The 13,024-nt window shown below is 46.5% G+C and overlaps 5 non-coding genes across 5 annotated transcripts; all 5 read left to right on the forward strand.

Moving 5' to 3' along the window:
• The first annotated feature begins 556 nt into the window (after positions 1-556).
• TRNAC-GCA (transfer RNA cysteine (anticodon GCA)) lies at positions 557-628 on the forward strand. The gene has a single exon. It is a non-coding gene; the product is annotated as a tRNA-Cys (tRNA).
• A 1,011-nt stretch (positions 629-1,639) lies between these two features.
• TRNAC-GCA (transfer RNA cysteine (anticodon GCA)) lies at positions 1,640-1,711 on the forward strand. The gene has a single exon. It is a non-coding gene; the product is annotated as a tRNA-Cys (tRNA).
• Positions 1,712-2,723: 1,012 nt separating this feature from the next.
• TRNAC-GCA (transfer RNA cysteine (anticodon GCA)) lies at positions 2,724-2,795 on the forward strand. Its single transcript has one exon. It is a non-coding gene; the product is annotated as a tRNA-Cys (tRNA).
• Positions 2,796-3,798: 1,003 nt separating this feature from the next.
• Positions 3,799-3,870, forward strand: TRNAC-GCA (transfer RNA cysteine (anticodon GCA)). Its single transcript has one exon. It is a non-coding gene; the product is annotated as a tRNA-Cys (tRNA).
• A 1,370-nt stretch (positions 3,871-5,240) lies between these two features.
• Positions 5,241-5,312, forward strand: TRNAC-GCA (transfer RNA cysteine (anticodon GCA)). The gene has a single exon. It is a non-coding gene; the product is annotated as a tRNA-Cys (tRNA).
• The last annotated feature ends 7,712 nt before the right edge of the window (positions 5,313-13,024 follow it).

Raw genomic sequence — 13,024 nt, forward strand, 5'->3', positions numbered from 1 at the left:
ATTTAATTTCTCCTTAAATGCTCTGCCTATGTGCAAGATGTATGAACCATTGTTGCAGTTGCAAGAAGGCTGGCCTGAAGAATCAGGCCATTTGCAAGCACAAAGTGGCTTTTTCTGATGTTTTAAATCGAAGGTCCGTGAAAGGGGTGTTTGGGTGTACCTTCCAAATACCGAATTGTAGTGGTATGTAGAAATGTTTTTCCACCTTAATGTGGCCCAAAACAATCATACTTCATCACCATCTGAGTGATTGTGGTAACCAAACATGAAACAATAAGGTATCCCGTAAAAACCTCTTCCCCTTTGAGAATGTTTCAAAACAAACATTTTAAGTGCAGGCATTGGTCCTATGTACCACTGCCTATTCAAATAAAATACCAATCAAACAAATACATATATTTTTTTAATGATCCATTTTTCCTTTAATAAATAATATTCAGAATTATTTCTACAGTTCCACAGTTTCAAGGTTGTACTTTCCGGCACAACTTAGCATGATCCTCTCACTCTTTCATGATGTACTGATATATTGTCATTCTGATCTTGGCTGACAGCTGGGGATATAACTCAGTGGTAGAGCATTTGACTGCAGATCAAGAGGTCCCTGGTTCAAATCCGGGTGTCCCCTCATACTATTTTGAATCTGCTGTTTGTAGTTGGGAATTTTCATGAATCCCATTTGGATCATCTTTGACAGAGTCAGTGTTCCCTTGGATGTTACACTTTAATACCATTACAGTGTTGCTGATTAAAACTTGTGAGTAACTGCATTTTTTACACTGGGCTTGGTATTCCCTATGGGAAATTTCTGAAACATCATTGATCTATTTTGGAAGTCGGCTCTACCTTTCACAGCTCTAAACAAAGGGAATGGACTATGAAACCAATTGACAAATTTGTTATACTGTTTGGTGCTCTCTTGAATCGCACTAAAGAAATGGCTTAAAATACTGGGCAGCTATGCAATCAATCTATTTCTCATTACACCTGTGTCCTCAGTCTTACATATATTCCATCTCTTCTCTGTCCATACAAAGTATGTGTTTGTTTGAAGCACTTCATTTTTGTGCAACTTAGGAACTATTTAATTTCTCCTTGAAAGCTCTGCCTACGTGCAAGATGTACAAACCCTCGTTGCAGTTGCAAGAAGGCTGGTCTGAAGAATCAGGCCAGTTGCAAGCACAAAGTGGCTTTTTTTGATGTATTAAATTGAAGGTACTTGAAAGGGGTGTTTGGGTGTTCCTTACAAATACTGAATTGTAGTGGTATGTAGAAATGTTTTTCCATCGTAATTTGGCCAAAAAACAATCATACTTCACCACCATCTCGGTGATTGTGGTAACCAATCATCAAATGATAATGTGTCACGTAAAAACCTCTTCCCCTTTAAGAATGTTTCAAAACAATCACTGTATGTAGAGGCATTGGTCCTATGTACCACTGCCTATTCAAATACAATAGCAATGAAACAAAGTAATCCGTTTTATAAATGATACAGATTTCCTTTAATAAATAATATTAACTACTACTTCTCCTGTTCCACAGTTTCAAGCCTGTACTTTCCGGCACAACTTAGCATGATCCTCTCACTCTTTCATGATGTACTGATATTATGTCAGTCTGATTTTACAGAAAAGCTGGGGATATAGCTCAGTGGTAGAGCATTTGACTGCAGATCAAGAGGTACCTGGTTCAAATCCGGGTGTCCCCTCAGACTATTTCGATTCTGTTGTTTGTAGTTGGGACTTTTCATCAATTCCTTTTGGATCATCTTTGACAGAGTCAGTGTTCCCTTGGATATTGCACTTTAATAGCATTACATAGTTTGCTGCTCAAAACCTGTGAGTAAATGGAGTTTTAACACTCGGCTTGGTATTCCCTTTGGGAAATTTCTGAAAGATCATTGATCTATTTTGGAATTTGGCTCTTCCTTTTACAGCACTAAAGAAAGGGAATGGACTATGAAACAAATTGACAAATTTGTTATACTGTTTGGTGCTCTCTTGAATCGCACTAAAGAAATGGCTTAGAATACTGTGCAGCGATGCAGTCAGTCTATTTCTCATTTCACCTGTGTCCTCAGTCTTACATATATTCCACCTTTTCCCTGTGCATTGAAAGTATGTGCTTGTTTGAAGCACTTCATTTTTGTGCAACGTAGGAACTATTTAATTTCTCCTTGAAAGCTCTGCCTACGTGCAAGATGTACAAACCCTCGTTGCAGTTGCAAGAAGGCTGGTCTGAAGAATCAGGCCAGTTGCAAGCACAAAGTGGCTTTTTTTGATGTATTAAATCGAAGGTACTTGAAAGGGGTGTTTGGGTGTTCCTTCCAAATACCGAATTGTAGTGGTATGTAGAAATGTTTTTCCTCCGTAATTTGGCCAAAAAACATTCATACTTCACCACCATCTCAGTTATTGTGGTAACCAATCATCAAATGATAATGTGTCATGTAAAAACCTCTTCCTCTTTAAGAATGTTTCAAAACAATCATTGTATGTAGAGGCATTGGTCTTATGTACCACTGCCTATTCAAATAAAATAGCAATGAAACAAATTAATCTGTTTTTTAAATGATCCAGTTTTACTTTAATAAATAATATTAAGGACTACTTCTCCTGTTCCACAGTTTCAAGCCTGTACTTTCCGGCACAACTTAGCATGATCCTCTCACTCTTTCATGATGTACTGATATTATGTTATTCTAATTTTTCTGAAAAGCTGGGGATATAGCTCAGTGGTAAAGCATTTGACTGCAGATCAAGAGGTCCCTGGTTCAAATCCGGGTGTCCCCTCAGACTATTTTGATTCTGTTGTTTGTAGTTGGGACTTTTCATCAATTCCTTTTGGATCATCTTTGACAGAGTCAGTGTTCCCTTGGATATTGCACTTTAATAGCATTACAGAGTTTGCTGCTCAAAACCTGTGAGTAAATGCAGTTTTAACACTCGGCTTGGTATTCCCTTTGGAAAATTTCTGAAACATCATTGAGCTATTTTGGAATTCGGCTCTTCCTTTTACAGCACTAAAGAAAGGGAATGGACTATGAAACCAATTGTCAAATTTATTATACCGTGTGGTGCTTTCTTGAATCGCACTAAAGAAAAGGCTTAGAATACTGTGCAGCGATGCAGTAAATCTATTTCTCATTTCACCTGTGTCCTCAGTCTTACATATATTACACCTCTTCTCTGTGCATCCAAAGTATGTGTTTGTTTGAAGCACTTCATTTTTGTGCAACGTAGGAACTATTTAATTTCTCCTTAAAAGCTCTGCCTACGTGCAAAATGTACGAACCCTCGTTGCAGTTGCAAGAAGGCTGGTCTGAAGAATCAGGCCATGTGCAAACACAAAGTGGCTTTTTCTGATGTATTAAATCGAAGTTACTTGAAATGGGTGTTTGGGTGTACCTTCCAAATACCGAATTGTAGAGGTATGTAGAAATGTTTTTCCACCGAAATTTGGCCCAAAACAATCATAAGTCACAACCATCTCAGTGATTGTGGTAACCAATCATCAAATGATAAGGTATCACGTAAAAACCTCTTCCCCTTTGAGAATGTTTCAAAACAAAAATGCAGGCATTGGTCCTATGTACCACTGCCTATTCAAATAAAATACCAATCAACCAAATACATATTTATTTTAATGATCCAGTTTTCCTTTAATAAATAATATTAAGAACTACTTCTCCTGTTCCACAGTTTCAAGGTTGTACTTTCTGGCACAACTTAGCATAATCCTTTCACTCTGTTATGATGTACTGATATATTTTCATTCTGATCTTGACAGACAGCTGGGGATATAGCTCAGTGGTAGAGCATTTGACTGCAGATCAAGTGGTCCCTGGTTCAAATCCAGGTGTCCCCTCATACTATTTTGATTCTGGTGTTTGTAGTTGGGAATTTTCATGAATCCCATTTGGATCATCTTTGACAGAGTCGGTGTTCCCTTGGATATTGTACTTTAATAGCATTACAGTGTTTGCTGCTCAAAACCTGTGAGTAAATGCATTTTTTAAACTGGGCTTGGTATTCCCTTTGGGAAATTTCTGAAAGATCATTGATCTATTTTGGAATTTGGCTCTTCCTTTTACAGAACTAAACAGAGGGAATGGACTATGAAACCAATTGACAAATGTGTTATACTGTTTGGTGCTTTTTTGAATAGCACTAAAGAAATGGCTTAGAATACTGTGCAGCTATGCAATCAATCTATTTCTCATTTCACCTGTGTCCTCAGTCTTACATATATTCCACCTTTTCCCTCTGCATCCAAAGTATGTGTTTGTTTGAAGCACTTCATTTTTGTGCAATGTAGGAACTATTTAATTTCTCCTTAAAAGCTCTGCCTACGTGCAAGATGTATGAACCCTCGTTGCAGTTGCAAGAAGGCTGGTCTGAAGAATCAGGCCAGTTGCAAGCACAAAGTGGCTTTTTCTGATGTATTAAATCAAAGGTACGTGAAAAGGGTATATGGGTGTACCTTCCAAATACCGAATTGTCGCGGTATGTAGAAATGTTTTTCCACCGTAATTTGGCCCAAAACAATAATACTTCCCCACCATCTCAGTGATTGTGGTAACCAATCAGCAAATGATAAGGTGCCCCGTAAAAACCTCTTCCCCTTTAAGAATGTTTCAAAACAATCATTGTATGTAGAGGCATTGGTCTTATGTACCACTGCCTATTCAAATATGTAAATGTAAATGTATTTGAGCTTATATAGCGCACAGCTACCCACAAAGGGTTTCCCGGCGCTTGCTTAGGGAACCCGTCCTGGTATTCCCCTGTGAGATAACCCCGGCAGGGTATCCACAAGGTGAAAGCCAGGCATCCCGCCGCGAGGGGCCGTTGTGGAGATTAAGCAAGCTATTGCCCAGAGTCGCAGAGCGTGAACCCGTGAGTCGAGAAGGCACCGGAGCGAGAATTATCGAGTCCGTGGAATTTTTGAACCCAAGACCCGCCGAGGCGGGGAATTGAACCCTGGTCCAGGGCCGATCTCAGCTTCCAGGTCTGCCGCCTCTAACTCCTGAGCCACACTTCTCCACTAAATAAAATAGCAATGAAACAAATAAACCTGTTTTTTAAATGATCCAGTTTTCCTTTAATAAATAATATTAAGGACTACTTCTCCTGTTCCACAGTTTCAAGATGGTACTTTCCAACACAACTTAGCATGATTCTCGCACTCTTTCATGATGTAATGATATTTTGTCATTCTGATTTTACTGAAAAGCTGGGGCTATATCTCAGTGGTAGAGCATTTGACTGCAGATCAAGAGGTCCCTGGTTCAAATCCGGGTGTCCCCTCAGCCTATTTTGATTCTGTTGTTTGTAGTTGGGACTTTTCATAAATTGCATTTGGTTCATCTTTGACAGAGTCAAACAACTGTCTCTTGTATGGTCGCAATTGTACACCCAACAGTCTTGCTGTGACCGCGAATCGTTGCTGACGGAAGGCGGTCCTGAACGTGCAGAACGATCTGACGCGGCTGGTGGTCGAAGTCAGGCGAGCCACCGAGCGGTGTGCGGTGGTTGCTGCGGCTACTCGAGGTTGCGCACGGGTGCTACGGCTACTCCTAGTCCCAGTGTTAGTGCCGTGACCCGGTTGCGACCTGTAGCTGTGAGGCGCTGTGTCCCGTGTCCCGTGGAGGAAGCGGATTAGGACGTGGCGAGACAGCAAAAGACAGGCCAAGTAAGTCACCAAGGGGCGAGCGGTGGTGGTGGTGTTAGCTCTGTGTGCTTGTTGAATCACAACAGCGACGTAGCTACTTTAACAGCTAAGAACCTGCTCCCCCCCCCCAGTGGGTGCAGTTGAGCCCCCCTGTTAACCTTGCTGTTAACCTTGACACAAATCTGCCTGGTCCGCTCCCGGGCCACTCTCCTTCGACCTTTCCCAAGTCTTGGCTTGGTGTGGGTCTTAGTAGGGCCGCCCTCAATCGCTTTTAGTAGCCGCACCTCAGGCCCTAGGTCTCGGTCCCGGCAGCCGGCAGCGCGGCACTCCCGCGCCACCCGGCCTCGCTCTCTGGCCCCTACCACCTCCGGCAGCTCAGCCATTCAGGGCGTCCGCCTGAAGGCCCTCCAAAGTTTCGGTTATGTCCCCTCCACCCCCTCCAGCCCTCTCTGCCCATTGCTACCACTGCTGGTCCCACTGCCCTGATTGCAACTGATGCCGTGACGGCCCCCCCCCCTTTTATTTTTTGTGCGCCCCCACTTGGGGAGCTGCAGCACCGCACTGGGGGGTGCCTAGGAGTAAAAGCAACGACCACAGGCAATAAGTGCAGCTGAGGCCAGTGGGTAGGTGGTCTTGGGCGAGGGGTTGAGCAGGGACCAAGCGTGCAGGGGGGTGCCCACGCGTGCAGCACTGGTCACTGATCGTGTAGTCTTTGACACCACAAGACACCACAAGACAAGACAAGACAAGATTAAATAAGACTAGCAACCCTTCTCCAGAGTTATTCTGGCCCTACACGACCCTTGACTCGACCCTTGACAGGAGCCTGCACTTCCTCTCTGCGCCTTTTGAATCCAACTACAGTATAGCCAGCAACGCGGAGAGTGCCCAAAAGAAGGTCCACCCATCCTAGTTCCCAACCTTACTGGCTTTGAACAGCCCCGCTCAATAACAGACGCTATGAGATCTGGGAAAATAAGAAAAGTCCCCTCATCACTAAAACGGAAGAGACACAAACAGTTGACAACAGATGTGGAGTGCTCACCAGACAATTACACAAGTTCACCGACTGCGACGGACACTCAGAAGGTTCCTAAATCACCACCAAACGAACGGCAACACACAAACAATAGGAGCCCGTACACCAATGGCACTCCATCTCTGATCGGTCCAAAATCCTTCAGCCTTTTGGACTATTTCAAAAAAGCCCCGGGCGGTGCCAGTTTCGCCTCTGTCTTTCAACCTTCAGAGGCAACCAAGCCTTCGACGCCGATCCATCCGCAGAGCCAAGCACACTCTTGTCACAAACATTGCCTACTTCCATCAACAAGCCTGCCCTAGCCCCGGATGTATTCTTCTTTGGGTCTCTCTCCGCCGATCAGAACATCGGGCTGGAGGGCACTGTGAGGGTCACCCAAATCCCCCTATCAAGCGAACAACTTTCTTTAAGTCAGCCTCCCCCCTCCATGACATGCATAAACAAGAGGTTACCCCCAGCCATTTCCATTTCCATTTTATTGCATTTGCATCGCGCATAAATCACCCGAAGGTCTCAGAGCGCTAGCAGGCAAAGGAACCTCATGTCCATCGAACCCAAGAGAGCAGGGGGAGCTCATCTGGCTAAAAAAGCCATGTTTTTAGCTGTCTTCGGAACTTCACATGATCAGGCTCTAGCCTGATCTGAATGGGGAGAGAGTTCCAGGCTTCGGGGGCGGTTTTACTGAAAGCTCTGTCACCATTTCTGACTGTCCGAACTCTAGGTACAGAGAGAAGGGCCTTGCTGGAAGAGCGTAGTGTTCTGACTAGGATGTGGGCCTTGAGCTTGTGTTCAAGATAAACAGGTCTATGACCATTTACAGATTTATGGACTAGGCAGCATAATTTAAACTTTATGCGCTTTTGTATGGGTAGCCAGTGCAAAGTCCGAAGGCAGGAGGCTGAGGGGGTGCGAGGGGGTAGATCAAGTACTAGCCTGGCGGCGGTGTTTTGAAGGACCTGCAGTCAATTCAGACGTGTGTTGAGTTAATGGCTGAGAAAAGAGCATTTCCATAGTCTATCCTGTTAACAATAAGCCTTAGACTAGGGGCATACGTGCTGAAAGGGGGATCCATTTGAAGATCTTCCTCAAACTGCGCATCAGGCCGTAACTGGTGCCCACGGTTTTTCTGATGGGCTCAGACATGGTTAACTTATCATCCATGATTACTCCAAGATTCCTGACAGAGGGCTTGGGGGCTGGGCAGGGACCGAGGGAAGCTGGCCACCTGTCTGGCGACCTGATTTTGTCTGCTTTGCCGAACAACAAGACCTCTGTCTTTCCTGCGTTCATCATGAGGTAATTCTTGGTCATCCATTCTTGTATGCTGACCATACAGTTTTTGAACCTCCTTTTTGTGTCGTCAGGGTTCTGATTGATGGTGATGAGGATTTGAGTATCGTCGGCATAAGATACGGTTCCAAAATCATGTGCTCTAATGACCTTCGCAAGGGGGAAGAGATATAGATTAAAAAGGGTCGGGCTCAATATAGATGCCTGTGGAACACCCTTGTCATTGTCATGTAAAAATGGAAGAGTGCAAGCCTATCTGGACCCTGGACCGCCTGTTGCCGAGATAGCTTGTCAGCCATTGAAGTGCGGCGCCTTCGACACGAACCTCCGCAAGGCGCTCTAGCAGAACGCGATGCGAGAAGGTGTCGAAGGCCGCAGAAAGGTCCAGCAAGATCAATATAGCCGATTGTTTGGAGTCCAAGGACAGTCTTATATTGTCCACGACTACCCTCAGTGAGTTTACCTCATAGCCTAAGCCCCCAAGTTCTGCAACCATTAAAATCGGAGAACCCATCAACACCCCTTCCTCAAAATTTCGCCGTGCACAGGGAGGCTACTCCAGTGTCTCACTCCCATCTAATTTTCCCTCAAATTCATGCACAAAGGGACTCTGCAACTAACTTCGACATATTTAGTCCCCCCTTATTACATACTCAAAATCCATCAGAGGGGAGGCCTGACCTAACAAACTGCACACAACGTCTACACTCACCATCAGCAGCAGCAATAATTTCACTAAAATCGACACACAAAAAAACGATCCAACTGACCAACTGTTAGAGGATCTGTCCCTTTTCTTTAAAAACCCTCAAAATTCACCTAATCTTACTCCAAAAATAGAGGCACACCAAGAAGTCCCCATATTAGCGAGTGTCTGGTCGCAATTACTTTAAACCCTTCAATCTACAGTCACGTCCTTAAACTATCACTCAGACAAATTAGATACGCAGGTTGACTCACTGAACACCTTAGCACTCTTCACAGCTGGGATCGATAACAAATTGGACAATCTGAACAATTTAATTATAGGAGCACACTCATCATCAAAACTAGTTCAGTCGGTCTGTTGCTGCTTGCCCATCATTGATTCCCTCTCCTCGCTTCCAGCCTTTTTATCCACTGTCATAACTGAGGTTAAGCAGTTGAAGGGAGGTAGTTCACCTGAATGCCCCGACCAGTTACCCCAAAAACTCATAACTTCGAACATAGAATTACCTAACCCCATGCCCACACCCCCAATTGGGACGCAGTCAATAGGGAAACAAGAATCCCTAACAATTCAGACCGTCCATCAAGACGTCCCTGACTACCTAAAAGGTACCCTCTCCCCAGCAGGGTCGACAGCATTTCTGGACTCAAAAGCCCAATCAGCAAGCGGGCAAACATCCACTTCCAGTACTCGCGCCGATAACCCTGCCGCTGGCCCCAACCCCGAAAAAACCCTCCTCGCCAGCTTTCACGTAGCAAGAGAGAGCGCAAACGCCAGCCCAAACAAAGAAATAATTTAAGAGCAACTCTAACAGTCGACCACCCCCAAACTGTTCCCGTTGTTTGCAAATGTAGCCAATAAAAAAGTCACAAGCGCCCCACAATCGTTATCACCGTTATCAACCCCCAGCCAAAGTCTACCAAAGGCAGCCTCAACCACAGGTGCCAGTCAATAAATTTCTGTCCGTAGTCATGACTCTAATAATACACCTGTTGATGCAGCGACACTGGAGCCCCAGCCTGCCCCCAAAACTTTGAGGGTCACATCGAACGCACCAACCACATCAATGACCATACTCACGACAACACAACCTCAACCACCTTCTCCTCTAGTTTACCCTTGTTGGGATTAACAAATACCGGTCTAAACTTTACAAAAGTAATCTATAACACGAAATCAAACTTACCTACAAAAATGCAGACACAGAGGCTACGCCCACGAAACCCCTCCAAACTCCAACAGGGTTTATCCGCAGGATCCCCCATTGACAAACTAGCTCAGCCCAACCTACGTCCAAGCAGCAACGGTGCCAAACGTGACCCAAAGGGCTCCAAATTACTATTTGCCCCTGAATACAAATCAAAAGGTAGGTATGATACACTCAACAGATCAAATATAATAAAACTTGCAAATTGTTCCCCGGGCTTTGAGGCCCTTATAACGAACGATATAGAGTCCATCGAATTTCTCCCACCATGAGGCACACAACCCTCTGAGGTAACTTTGGTGTCATTTAGGTCCAACTTCTGGGCTTGAGCATTTTTAGAATACAAAGCCACTTTCCGGGAATGGAGCATCAAAATCTACCCTTTCACCACCCCAGATTACCCCACAGCGCTATTAAATCAGCCAGTCACCCAGCTAAAAGCTGAATCCCCCAGAACCGGGGTCAAATCTATACCATACTCAATTTTAAACAAGCATTGGAAATGCAATAGGTCTCGCATTAGGAAAGTTTGAGCTATTGGTATTGTAAATGACACTTTTTTTATTTATGTGTTGGTTTTGAAAGTAGCAAAATTAATAGCTTTGTCAGTTACAAAGTCAATAGTTTTAACTTTTGCAAATGTGACACCTATAGCATTTGTAATGCAATGTGTGTTGTATTTACGTGACTTAGATGTATTGATATTACAAATAACAATGGCTTTTAATTTTGTAAATAATTAATACTTAAATAAAAGTTATTGTAATTTATAATGGCAATAGCTTAAACGTTTGTAAATAACTTTTGTGATGTTCAGTGTATTTTATTGTGACGAAAATCCAAGAACATTGCATTTGCACCTAAACACACACAGAGCCACACACATATAGATGTGGTGGTGGTGGATCTGGGGCATATGGTGGTGGTGGATGTGGTGGTGGATGTGGTGGATGCGATGGTGGTGGATGTGGTGGATGCGGTGGTGGTGGATGTGGTGGATGTGGTGGTGGTGGATGTCATGGTGGATGTGGAGGTGATGGTGGATGTGGTGGTGGTGGATGTGATGGTGGATGCGGTGGTGGTGGATGCGGTGGATGTGGTGATGGTGGATGTGGTGGTGGATGTGGTGGTGGTGGTGGATGGGGTGGTGGTTGTGGTGGATATGGTGGTGGATGTAGTGGTGGTGGGTGTGGTGGTGGTGGTGGATGCGGTGGTGGTGGATGCGGTGGTGGTGGTGGTGGATGCAGTGGTGGTGGATGCGCTGGTGGTGGATGTGGTGGATGTGGTTGTGGTGGATGTCATGGTGGATGTGGAGGTGATGGTGGATGTGGAGGTGATGGTGGATGTGGTGGAAGTGGTGGATGTGGAAGTGGTGGATGTGGATGCGGTGGTGGTGGATGTGGCGGTGGTGGATGTGGCGGTGGTGGATGTGGCGGTGGTGGATGTGGCGGTGGTGGATGTGGCGGTAGTGGATGTGGTGGTGGATGTGGCGGTGGATGTGGCAGTGGATGTGGCGGTGGATGCGGATGTGGAGGTGATGGTGGATGTGGTGGTGGTGGTGGATGTGATGGTGGATGTGATGGTGGATGTGGTGGTGATGGTGGGTGTGATGGTGGACATGGTGGTGGTGGGTGATGTGGTGTTGGATGTGATGGTGGATGTGGTGGTGATGGTGGATGTGGTGGTGTATGCGGTGGATGTGGTGGTGGATGCTGTGGATGTGGTGGATGCGGTGGTGGATGCAGTGGTGGTGGTAGTGGTGGCTGGGGTGGTGGTGGTAGTGGATGTGATGGTGGATGTGGTGGTGGTGGTGGTGGTGGATGTGATGGTGGATGTGGTGGTGGATGCGGTGGTGGTGTATGCGGTGGATGTGGTGGTGGATGCGGTGTTGGTGGTGGATGCGGTGGTGGTGGTGGATGGGGTGCTGGATGTGGTGGTGGATGTGGTGGTGGTGGTGGTGGTGGTGGATGCGGTGGCGGTGGATGCGGTGGTGGTGGATGTGGTGGTGGATGTGGCGGTGGATGTGGAGGTGATGGTGGATGTGGTGGTGGTGGTGGTGGTGGATGGGATGGTGGTTGTGGTGGATGGGGTGGTGGTTGTGGTGGATGTGGTGGTGGATGCGGTGGTGGTGGTGGATGCGGTGGTGTTGGATGTGGTGGTGGGTGTGGCGGTGGATGTCATGGTGGATGTGGAGGTGATGGTGGATGTGGTGGTGGATGTGATGGTGGATGTGGTGGTGGTGGTGGATGGGCTGGTGGTTGTGGTGGTTGTGGTGGATGTGGTGGTGGATGTAGTGGTGATGGGTGTGGTGGATGCGGTGGTGGTGGTGGATGCGGTGGTGGTGGTGGATGCGGTGGTGGTGGTGTTGGATGTGGTGGTGGATGTGGCGGTGGATGTCATGGTGGATGTGGAGGTGATGGTGGATGTGGTGGTGGATGTGGTGGTGATGGTGGATGCGGTGGTGGTGGTGGATGCGGTGGTGGATGGAGTGGTGGATGTGGTGGTGGATGTAGTGGTGGTGGTGGAGGTGGAAGTGGTGGTGGATGTGGTGGTGGAAGTGGTGGTGGATGTGGCGGTGGTGGATGTGATGGTGGTGGATGTGGTGGTGGATGTGGCGGTGGATGTCATGGTGGATGTGATGGTGGATGTGGTGGTGGATGTGGTGGTGGATGTGGCGGTGGATGTCATGGTGGATGTGATGGTGGATGTGGTGGTGGATGTGGTGGTGGTGGTGGATGTGATGGTGGATGTGGTGGTGATGGTGGATGTGGTGGTGGATGCGGTGGATGTGGTGGATGCAGTGGATGTGGTGGATGCGGTGGTGGTGGTAGCGGTGGATGGGGTGGTGGTTGTAGTGGATGTGTTGGTGGATGTAGTGGATGTGGTGGATGCGGTGGTGGTGGATGTGGTGGATGCGGTGGTGGTGGATGTGGTGGATGTGGTGGTGGTGGATGTCATGGTGGATGTGGAGGTGATGGTGGATGTGGTGGTGGTGGATGTGATGGTGGATGCGGTGGTGGTGGATGCGGTGGATGTGGTGATGGTGGATGCGGTGGTGGATGTGGTGGTGGTGGTGGATGGGGTGGTGGTTGTGGTGGATGTG

The sequence above is a fragment of the Lissotriton vulgaris genome, unplaced genomic scaffold, assembly GCF_964263255.1.
Source record: "Lissotriton vulgaris unplaced genomic scaffold, aLisVul1.2 SCAFFOLD_1348, whole genome shotgun sequence".
In the NCBI taxonomy this organism is placed as follows: Eukaryota; Metazoa; Chordata; class Amphibia; order Caudata; family Salamandridae; genus Lissotriton; species Lissotriton vulgaris.